The 11,470-nt window shown below is 39.1% G+C and overlaps 1 long non-coding RNA gene across 1 annotated transcript; it reads left to right on the forward strand.

Annotated features, from left to right (window-relative positions):
- The first annotated feature begins 1,002 nt into the window (after window positions 1-1,002).
- LOC140616616 (uncharacterized) lies at window positions 1,003-11,074 on the forward strand. The gene is made up of 3 exons (XR_012017019.1): window positions 1,003-1,549; window positions 7,128-7,208; window positions 9,949-11,074. It is a non-coding gene; the product is annotated as an uncharacterized lncRNA (long non-coding RNA).
- Window positions 11,075-11,470: the final 396 nt, after the last annotated feature.

Here is an 11,470-nt window from a genome sequence, read left to right on the forward strand (position 1 = left end):
CGAGAGGAAGTCCAAGCCTCTGGAGAAAACTTTCTGCTGAACTTTCAGAAGAGGCATCAAAGAAAGTATTGAAGAGAAAAAAGCAAGTGCATCGTATCTTTGATGAAATTAGATGATTTCTGGTCGTTTTAGGCTCTAGAATTTGACTCTTAATGGTGTAGTGATAGTGCTTTCACCTTTTAAAAGTGTTTTTATGCATGAGATATAATTTAATCTTCAATCATTATCTTTGTCAGATTATTATTTTGAGACTTGAGTGAAAAAATACAACCCATACTGTCCAAATAAATGAATGTCACCGACATCATCCTACCCCAATAGATTTCTCTGGCCTGTAGCAACATCCAATTCATTTCCTTTAAATCTTACCTTCTTTCAAAATCGAGTGACAATTTAAAATACTTTCTTGGGGGTTTGGAAGCAACCACTTGTACACAATAAGTATTGGTGGAGAAAATTCTCACAAATTCCTTCATATCCAAGTGCCATCAGCCAAGGAAAATTAGTTCTCTGTGACACCCACCGTAGGGACGTTAAAAAGAAAACCAGTTCAGGTACCTTTTAGGGGATGATTTGAGAGACGGTGCTAGGGCAGAAGGTAGTATTTCTTGACCTGTGTGAGGAGATTTTCTCTCTTCCTCAACAACAACAACAACAAAAATGTTGTTAGAGAGATGTATAGGCAGAAAAATAGCCCCCAAAGATGTCCACTATCTGTCAATACGTTATGTTATATGACAAGGGAGAATTAGAGTTGTAGATGGAATTAAGGTTGCTTATCAGGTGACCTTAAAATAAGGAGGTTATTCTAGATAATCTGGGTGGGCCTGGTTCAATCAGTTGAAAGGATTTAGGAGCAAAGTGGAAGCTGCCCTAAAGAAGAAATTCTGCTAACAGATTTAATCGTGTCTGTGTGGATGAGATTTCCAGCCCCGCCTGGCCTACAGCCTCCCCAGATTGCAGACTTGCCTCCTCCTACCCCCTGACAACTGCAGGAGTCAATTCTTGCAATGAATTGTTTAATATATATCACCTAATGGCACTGCTTCTTTAGTTGAACCCTGGCTGGTACCAGAGGTTAGGTGGTTATTTGGTGACAGTCCATTAACTATTTTTCAGTAAGAGTAACCCTGCTTTATGAACCAGAATAATAAAACTCAATCTTCAACTCTGTGTAACAAATGACCCTAACATTGTTTGAGTGTCTATAAGCACATAATCTGTCTGGCTTCTCTGCAGCATAACCACTGAGATCCCCAGTCCATTATATTTCTCTTGCTGAGCAGCATGCATGGTATACCTAAGAAATAATTATAAATAAATACTGTCTTGTTTCAGAATAAAGTCCAGGCAGATTTTTTTAAACAAATTTCAAGAGAAGCAAAGTGATCTTGAGGTAAAGTCATCTGCCATCAGTGTTAGAAGTTGGCACTTCCACATGTGTAAAAATGTATGTGCCTAACCTTGCAGCTCAGTGCATGCTCTGAGTGAACGCAGGCTGAGTGAGCAGAGGACAAACAGACCCGGAATTGCAGGCCAGCAGGAAATGGTGAGTTCTTGGTACCTTCTCATCCTCCCTCCAGACAGGAGCACAGCCTTTTTCTCCCCTTCTGGTGAATTTCTGTGACCTCTCCCACCTCGGATCTTTGTGAGTTGTGGCAGGTCGGTAGATCATAGCAGAAGTTTGATCAAGGGAAAAGATTGCTCCCTGGGAGGAAACCCTCTAATCCAAGCTGCTGGCTGTTTCTAGATTTGACATAAATTAACTTGCTGATTAGGATTTAGCAGCTATCAATCACTCTGGCATCCTCAGAGTCATGAGGAGAGGAAGCTGTCTCTCTCCGGGAAATGATTTTTCTACTGTTTTCCTCCTGCAGCCCTAGGCCAAGCTTGCCAGGCTAGGGAAGACACTTTCATAGGTGGGCTCCTGAGATGGGGATGCTGGAGGAAGTTCATGGCGTGGAGAATACAATGGATTTCCTTCAAGAATTTATAATAGATAAGTCTTTGAGATGAGTAACAGTCTGTAAGTCTGAGGCTTGGGGAAAGTTTTGCGAGGGGGTTGACAGAACTCACAGAGTTCTAACCCAACAACTAATTAAATAGAGATAATCTTAGTTTATGACAATGGGTAGGTTTTTCCTTGAGTTGAGATGTCGCTATAATAATAATGAGGAATTAGAGGGACCCCTCACTCTTCAGAGGCCCCTCTTTTACAGTGTTTGCATTACATAATAATTTTACCTCTACATTAGAGTGCTGTGAAAACTTATATATAGCGCTGTATATATAGATTCTTGCTCATGAAAATCTTTAATAGGGATTTATTTGTATTAATCAAAGTGGATAAATATAGCTTGAGTTTTTCCTGCATAGATTGCCTAATATGATGATAGAGAAAGATTTCAGTGGAAATGTTTAAGTATAATTTTGAGCTGAGATGTTTCCTAGAGAAAAGTATAGAAAATTTTCTATCAAGAAAGGAGCCCAATCTCAAGAAGATGGCTGAAGAAAGTCTATTGAAAGATGAGGATTATAGGACCCCCAGCAAGAACAGGTCTGAGAGCTGGACCCCCAGCAAGAACCAGGCAACTGGATGGATTATCTCATTCTTCAGGACCATGCCTAATTGAGTGTATACAATTTCATAGCAATCTACCCCAGGATGAGGCAACTTCATGGTCCCTTTTCCACTCAGAATGCTTTAAGATGATCCCTAAAGTCCTCTTATTGCTCAGCGCCCAGAATATTACTTGACCTATCAAACAACACACATTTTTAAAAATTCTGTTCATCTGTAAATTTTATTGGAGACTATATTAGAAATCTCCAGAGAAACAGAGCCGATAGATAGATAGATAGATAGATAGATAGATAGATAGATAGATGATAGATGTAAATAGGCTTGTATTTTAAGGAATCGGCTCATTTGTTTTAAGGAATTGGTTCATGTACTTGTGGGGGCTGGCAAATTTCAAATTTGCAGGGCAGACTGCAGGCTGGTAATGTGGAGGCTGAGAAAAATTAAGGCCATCCCACCTCAAGTTTAGCATTAGCACAAGTACAGCCATCTTAGGCCCCTGGGAATAAGAGCTGAACTTTACAGGAAAAACTGCAGAATGTTCTCAGCAGGGAATCCCATATCAGAAAGACAGCAGAGCTCAGAATTGCTCTCGGCAGAGAATCCCATATCAGAAAGACAACAGAGCCCATGCCCGTGGTAGAAATTCCCATATTAGAATTAGTACAGAGCTCAATGCCCTTGAAAGCCCCATATCAGAATGTACACAAAACTTGAGAAATTCCTCCATCCCTTCTGAAAATCCCCTAGACCAGCCTATAAAAAACCCAGCTGTAACCTACTTTGGGGTCCAAGTCCCTGCTCCGCTGTGTCGGGTATACTTGGACCCAAGCTCGAGCTTGCAAATAAACCCTCGTGTACTTGCATCGGTGTCGGCTCCTTGGTGGTTTCTCAGATTCGTGATCTTGGGCACAAGAGTAATTTACCCCCAGCTTTATAAGTTGGTTTTATAAGATATAAATGATACATTATATTGTGTAAGTTTAAAGTGTACAGTGTGTTGATACATGCATATATTGCAAAATAGTTATGGCCACCATTAGCTAACATGTCTATCACATCCCATGGTTACCATTTCTTTTTTGTGATGAAAACATTTAAGATCTCTTCTTAAGGGCGCCTGGGTGGTTCAGTGGTTGAGCGTCTGCCTTTGGCTCGGGTCGTGATACTGGGGTCTTGGGATCGAGTCCTGCATCAGATTCCCTGCAGGGAGCCTGCTTCTCCCTCTGTCTGTGTCTCTGCCTTTCTCTGTGTATCTCTCATGAATAAATAAAGCTTTTTTTTTTAAAGATCTCTTCTTAACATTATTCAAGTAAATGAAGAAGAATTATTAGCTATAATCACCATGATGTAAATTAAATCCCCAAACTCGTTAATCATATAACTGGAAGTTGTACCCTTTGACCAATATCTCCTCATTTCTCCCACACCAATTCCTGGTAACCACCACTCTATTCTCTGTTTTTCCAAGTTTGGCTCTTTTAGGCTCCACATATAAGTGATATCAGATAGCATTTGTCTTTCTTTTTCTGACTTACTTCGCTTTTGATACTGTACTCCTGAATCCGCAGGCAGTCTGGAGAGAGAATTTCTTCCTTCTACATAAGTCTCTTCTCTTAAAACTTTCAACTGATAGGATGAGCCCCATTCACATTATGGAGAGGTATCTTCTTTATCGAAAATCTGATTTAAATTTTAATCACATCTAAAAAATACCTTCACAGCAACATCTAGACTGCTGTTTGACCAAACAACCAGGTACCCTAGTCTAGCCAATTTGACACATAAAATTCACCATCACTGGGGAAAAATGTCTTTAGGAAAAAAAATTAGTTTTAAAACTGAATTGGAGTTTCAAAAACCCAAGTCCAAGGTGTTTGTAGAGTAGAGGAAATAATTTTGGTTTGATAACCAAATAACACATAGTCTAGTACCATTTCAGTGACTCTGACTATGTGACTTTGGCTAGGCACTTGACATCTCTGAACCTTGTCTCTATGAGGTAGCCTGGACTATATACTTTAGTTAATTCTTTTTCTTTTTTTTACATTGATTCAATACAAAATTAATGAGTTTCTAAAATGGGCCCCCTTGGGTCTATGCTAGATATTAAAAGTTTTCTATAGATCAATGTTGTGCCCAAGATCGTGAATCCGAGAAACCACCGAGGAGCTGACCCCGATGCAAACACACGAGGGTTTATTACAAGCTGGAGCTTGCGTCCAAGTACACCCGACACAGCGGAGCAGGAACTTGGACCCCGAGGTGGGTTATAGCTGGGTTTTTTATGGGCTGGTCTAGGGGATTTTCAGAAGGGCTGGAGGAATTTTTTCCACTCCGATATGGAGGAAAGGGTGGGGGAGTTTCTTAAGATCTGATACGGGATTCTCCGCTGAGGGCATTCTGAGCTTTACTGTCTTTCTGATATGGGATTCCCTGCCAAGGACATTGAGGACATTCTGCAGTTTTTCCTGTAAAGTTCAGCTCTATTCCCAGGGGCCTAAGATGGCTGTACTTGTGCTAATGCTAAACTTGAGGTAGAATGGCCTTGATTTTTCTTGGCCTCCACAATCAACAGTATAGACATAGCTTAGAGAATTATTTTCAAGTTAGATTTTGACAAGTAAAACAAAAGTTTTATAGCTGGTCTGTTTTGCCTTTTTCTTTTTCAAAAATTTTCCTTCCAGTGTGGCAAGCTTCTATTCCAAGACCTATCTTCATGAAGAGCTGGAGGCTAGGATTTAAAAATATTGATTTTTGCTGAGTTTAGCTCTTGCTTGAATGTGATGGGTTCTTTGGTTAATGTCTAATTAATGACAAGGCAGAGCCATATGGTTTAACAAAAAATATCATTAAAATAATAAAAATGTAAGTGACTTCCTGGCCTTTAAACATCACTTGCAGAAAAGAAACATATTTTATAGCAATTTAAAACCACAAAAAGACTAACTAGACATTTTAAAATATACTCCATTCAACAATGTACTATATTTTATTTAAATATATTGAATAAAATAATGGACTAAGCATTTCAGAGACCACAGAATCTCCTGCAGCCTGGCTTCAAGGGGCAGGGCTTAATTTCCACCTGCTCCTCACTCTTAGCTCTGCCCATGTCATTATTGGAGTTCAATTTGCCAACATATAGCATAACACCCAGTGCTCATCCCATCAAATGAACACCCAGTGCTCATCCCATCAAGTGCCCCCTCAGTGCCCATCACCTAGTCACCCCATCCCCCCGCCTACCTCCCCTTCCCCTTGTTCGTTTCCCAGAGTTAGGAGTCTCTCATGTCTGTCACCCTCTCCAATTTTTCCTACTCATTTTCTTTCCTTTCCCCTATAATCCCTTTCACTGTTTTTTTTATATTCCCTGTGTCAGTGAAACCATATGATGATTGTCCTTCTCGGATTGACTTACTTCACTCAGCATAATACCCTCCAGTTCCGGGGATCCCTGGGTGGCGCAGCGGTTTGGCGCCTGCCTTTGGCCCGGGGCGCGATCCTGGAGACCCGGGATCGAATCCCACGTCGGGCTCCCGGTGCATGGAGCCTGCTTCTCCCTCTGCCTGTGTCTCTGCCTCTCTCTCTCTCTCTGTGTGACTGTCATAAATAAAAAAAAAAAAAAAAAAAAAATACCCTCCAGTTCCATCCACCTCGAAGCACATGGTCGATATTTTTCCTTTCTGATGGCTGAGTAATATTTCATTGTATGTATATACATTCCTATGTCTCAGAGTCAACAGCAAATCTCCCCTTTCTGGCTCTGGATAGAAGAGGCCATGGTTTTTCCTCACATTCATGTAAAGCCTGCTTTTCATAATTAACTTTTTACAATGCAGGCAGTAGGAATATCGTTTATTTGTTTTTTAGATGTATTTATTTTCAGATATACTTTGATTTTTAAGATTATTATTTCAGAATAAACTCCACTCCAATATGTGGTTTAGTTCTTTGAATATCATAAAGTCCTACATATGTACTTTTCCAGAGCCTATATTAATCTTAAACAAAAACAAAAACAAAACCAGGGACACCTGGGTGGCTCAGCAGTTGAGCATCTACCTTTGGCTCAGGGCGTGATCCCGGTTCCAGGATCAAGTCCCACATCGGGTTCCCTAAAGGGAGCCTGCTTCTCCCTCTGCCTGTGTCTCTCCTCTCTCTCTGTGTTTCTCATGAATAAATAAATAAAATCTTAAAAAAAAAGAAAATCCCAAAATATCCTCTTATGATCACTTCAGTCTTTTTCTCTAGCGTGGTATTTAAGGGGAAAAAAGGTGTGCATGTCTTTATTCTCTTCCCTTTATTGTGTCTCCATACTCTTACAAACAAATGTTCACTGGAGAACACACAGAACTCTATCTAAGGAATTCTTATCCCTCACTTAAGGAAATTACTTAGTTCTGTTAAAACATCTATCTAGTTTATATCACTAAAAATAGCTCCTAATTCTCAGCCTGGAGAGTCACCATTGTTCACCTTCTTGCATTTAGATGTTTCTCTAGATTGATAAGTAGGTGCTTAATTTTCCTTTTTTCCTCCTCAGAAAAAATGGAGAGTTTTTCTTAAAGGCAAATTCACCACTTAAGAAATAAGACAAGCAGCTCAGGGGAGCCTGGGTGACTCGGTGAGTTAAGCATCTGCCTTTGGCTCATGTCATGACGTTGGGATCCTGGGATGGAGCCTCAAGTCGGTAGGCTCCTTGCTCAGCCTGCTTCTCCCTCTCCCTCTGCCCCTCCACCCCTCGTGTGTGCTCTCTCTCTCAAATAAATAGTCTTTTTTTAAAAAAAGAAAAAGAAATACAAGCAGCTCAAAACTTTCGAAATAAAAATTTTTCAGATTAAAAAAAAATTAAAAAATAAAAATAAAGAAAGTATATCCTAACAATCTCCTTCCTAGGCATTTACCCAGAGAAATGAAAACAAATGTCCATACAAAGACTTACACAAGCAGGTTCACAGAAGCTTTATTTGTACTAATTCAAACCCAGAAACAACCATTCAGATAGTTGATAGATAAACAAATTACAATTAATAAATATAATGGAACAGTTCTCAGCAATGAAAAAGAACAAACTACTGTTTTTACCCAACAGCATGTATGCATCTTAAAAGCACCACGTTTAGGGAAAGAGGCCAGACTCTTTCAAAAGACTACATACTAAATTTACATGACATTTTGGAAATTAGGGACATAATCCTAAATCAGTGGTTGTCAGGGCTGGATATTGAGAGACATGATTAGCTGATAAGGGGCATAAAGGAACTTTTAAGAGTGATAAAAATATTCTATATCTTGATCGTGGTGAAGGCTAAACTCATTGAATTTAAAAAGGGTGAATTTTACTGAAGGTGAATATCTCACTAAACCTGACTTTTACTAAACTACTTAGTGCATATACAATGGTAGAGTACCCCTTTGCATGTGCTATATCTTGGACTAGCTTCATTGAATTAGTGTTGGCATGTCCACTTAAAAATGAAGAAACAGCTTGAAGTAAGTGGCCAGTTGGGAAGTGAACCCACATCTGCTGATTTTCTGCCCAGTGCTAATATCATTCTCCCACATTACACATATCAGTAGAGATGATTTTTTTTTAATTAGTGATTTTTTTTTGCATGTGAAAATAATCATCTTTTGCAAGGATTTAAACAAATACATATAAAAAGAAAAAAAAAGAAAGAAAGAAAGAAAGAAAGAAAGAAAGAAAGAAAGAAAGAAAAAGAAAGAAAAAGAAAGAAAAAGAAAGAAGAAAGAAAGAAAAGAAAGAAAGTCTAAATGCTCTGTGGAAGCTTTTTCTTTTGAGCAGAACCATGAGTGATGCAATGAAGGGACCCATGAGAACACCTAGGGGAAGAACCTTCCAGGTGAAGGGAAAGTAAGTGCAAAGGATCTGAGGTAGAAATAGATTTGGAAGGTCCGAGGTGCTGCAAACTGTCCAATCTTCTTAGAAGGCGCTTCCTTCACCCAGCCTTGGAAGGTCCTCCTCTTTTTTTTTAAACTGTAGCATTGAATAGAGTGTCACAGAGTCACCAGCTCACTTTAAATGCTTCAGTTTATCAGTGTGATATTACATATGTGCCAGCCAGTTTACGCTTTAACAGGGACTGGCCCTCAGCTCTGTCTCTTGGGGAAGCTACTACAAGCCATCTGGTAATTGTATTTCCATTATAAGAAACATACCCTAGCACACTGTCAGGAAAAACTGGTGACTTATTACCATGATGACTATTAGAACTCTTATTGATGAAATTAAGTTTTGACGGTAAGTGGATTCACTACAAGAGTTTAGAGCTATTCTCTACCGTAGCCTAAAGTGCCTATAAGAACACAGTTAAGTTTCTAACCCACACTCAAGCATTGTGCCTTAGACTTACCATTTTATAGTCCCCTAATTGGCCATTGGTTTAAGATGGGTTTTGATAGCACTGCACAAGCAAAAAGGCAGAGATCCTGATGATTGTCCTATCTTCCTGAATGACACTCTCAGAATTGCCCAATCTTGCAGAACATTTGTATGAATGTTGTGTGTCTGCTTTGCTAATGAGTGCTTTGTCTAATAAATGTGATTATATCCTCAGCGCAGGGCATTATAGATATTATTAAAAGTGATAATATGTATTGGCTCTATTCTACGTGCCAGGTACTTCAGTATGCTCTGAGGATAACAAAATGAAAAAACTGACATAGTTAACCATTCTCCCAGAAGCACCCCTTAGTGACAAGACCAAAATTCAAAAATGTACATGATAAATTATTTAAATTAATGAAGTGATAAGAAGCAGATAGTCAGGTGACCAAGAGAGTGTGTAATAGGAGTATAACCAAATAAAGGAATGAAAAGGAAAATTTACTCACAGAACATGATTTAAGGTATACTTATTTATTATTATGTTCAATAGCTAAGAGTCACAGTCCCTGGAAAAATAGGCCAAAGTACTAAACATCTGTTGAAAATATGAGAGAGGGCCTTAAAGATTGAGCCTTGCAGTTTTAGTCATTAATATATGTCCCTTTATAATGCTTTGACAAAAGGTTTACAAAATGACTCATCTGGGCAGTGCAGACATGAAGCCAGGGCAAATAAACATAAAATGGTTGTAGCCAGGTGTCTGGTATGATGCAGAGAGATCCCATTCATCAAATGCATGTTTAATCTGCAGATGCCAGGGAACCAATGTGTCAGAGCATAAGACGATATTTTTGCCACAGAGTTGTTGATGGATGAGGAGACAGAACAATGGGATATCAGAGCTGGAAGGCGTTCCAAATGTGTGAATGACTTAGCCAACTGTAAACCTGTTCTTGACTGAGGTCAATTGGGCTTCCTGATCAGACCTTTCCACCCTGTGCTTACCTCTCAACAGCACAATGGAAGCCACAGCCATGAGATGGAGGAGGAGCATGATAAGCCAGAGAACACAGGAGAGCCATACACATGGATGGATCCTGGAAACAGTCATTACCATCTTGGATAAAGGCTCACAAGGCTGTATCTTCACTGATCTATGGTTGTGGGACTATATGTGAGCTTTTTCTTTGTTTTCTCCATCTTCCAAGTTCTCTATAATGAGAATATCATCATAAGAATAGCTACAATGTAAAAAAAAAAAAAAAAGCTATAATATATAAGATTTCAAGGTGGCCTAAAATTATGCTATTCATTTAATTCTCAAAATAGCCATATAAAATAAAAGGATGTTATTACCCTAGTTTAACACATGAATCCTGCTGAACGCTAAGGAAAACAAAAAACCCAAGCTATGGAACTCTTGAAAAATAGAACTTGGATCTGAATCTATGTCTGTATAAGATTAAGTTTCAGCCACAACTAATGTATGTTACTCCTTTTGTAAAAATTATTTATTTTAGGGACGACTGTGTGGTCCAGTGGTTGAGCATTTGCCTTTGGCTCAGCTTGTGATCCCGGGGTTCTGGGATCGAGTTCCATATCGGACTCCCAGCATGGAGCCTGCTTCTCTCTCTGCCTATGTCTCCACCTCTCTCTCTGTGTCTTTCATAAATATATAAATAAAATCGTTCAAAAAATTATTTATTTTAGAAAGAAAGAGAGACAGTACACACAGAAGGGAGGGGCAGAGGGCGAGGGAGAGAGAGAATCTTAAGCAGGCTCCATTCTCAGCATAGAACCTGACATGGGGCTTGATCTCAGGGTCCTGAGATCACACCCTGAGCAGAAGCCAAGAGTTGAATGCTTAACCAACCGAGTCACCCAGGCATGCGACTACTGTATATTATTCTAAAAAATAAAATTGGGCAGCCCTGGTGGCTCAGCAGTTTAGCTCGACCTTCAGCCTAGGGTGTGATCCTGGAGACCCAGAATCAAGTCCCATGTCTGGCTCCCTGCATGGAGCCTGCTTTTCCCTCTGCCTGTGTCTCTGCTTTTCTCTCTGTGTGTATCTCTCATGAATAAATAAAATCTTTTAAAAAATAAAAATAAAAAAATAAAAAATAAACTTTAATTTGACAGTATTTTGCACTACTACTTTTTTTTGGCTAATCAGACTCACTTTAAATAAAATTATTTATGGCACAGATGTAGTTTCTTTCAGTAGAATGATATATGTTGTGACCAGAGTTAGGCAAAATGTTAGAGCTATCCAAATTCAGTTGTTTAATTTTTTAAAGGCAGAAGAAATATACGTGTCTAAAAATGAAGGGAAAACGTAAAATTTCATCATGTTCAAAATTATCCACATACAGAGCACATATTTGCATCGTACAATCCTATTGAATCCAAAGGGCTTTAGATTCAGACAGAAAATATCTGCATGTATCTTAGAAACAAAGAAAGGTAAAGTCCAATCAAGTAATCTGTCACAATGAGAGTTAAAGACCAAGCTGGCTGAGAATAGCTGATGTGAGCAA

The sequence above is a fragment of the Canis lupus genome, chromosome 24 (assembly GCF_048164855.1).
Source record: "Canis lupus baileyi chromosome 24, mCanLup2.hap1, whole genome shotgun sequence".
NCBI lineage: Eukaryota > Metazoa > Chordata > Mammalia > Carnivora > Canidae > Canis > Canis lupus.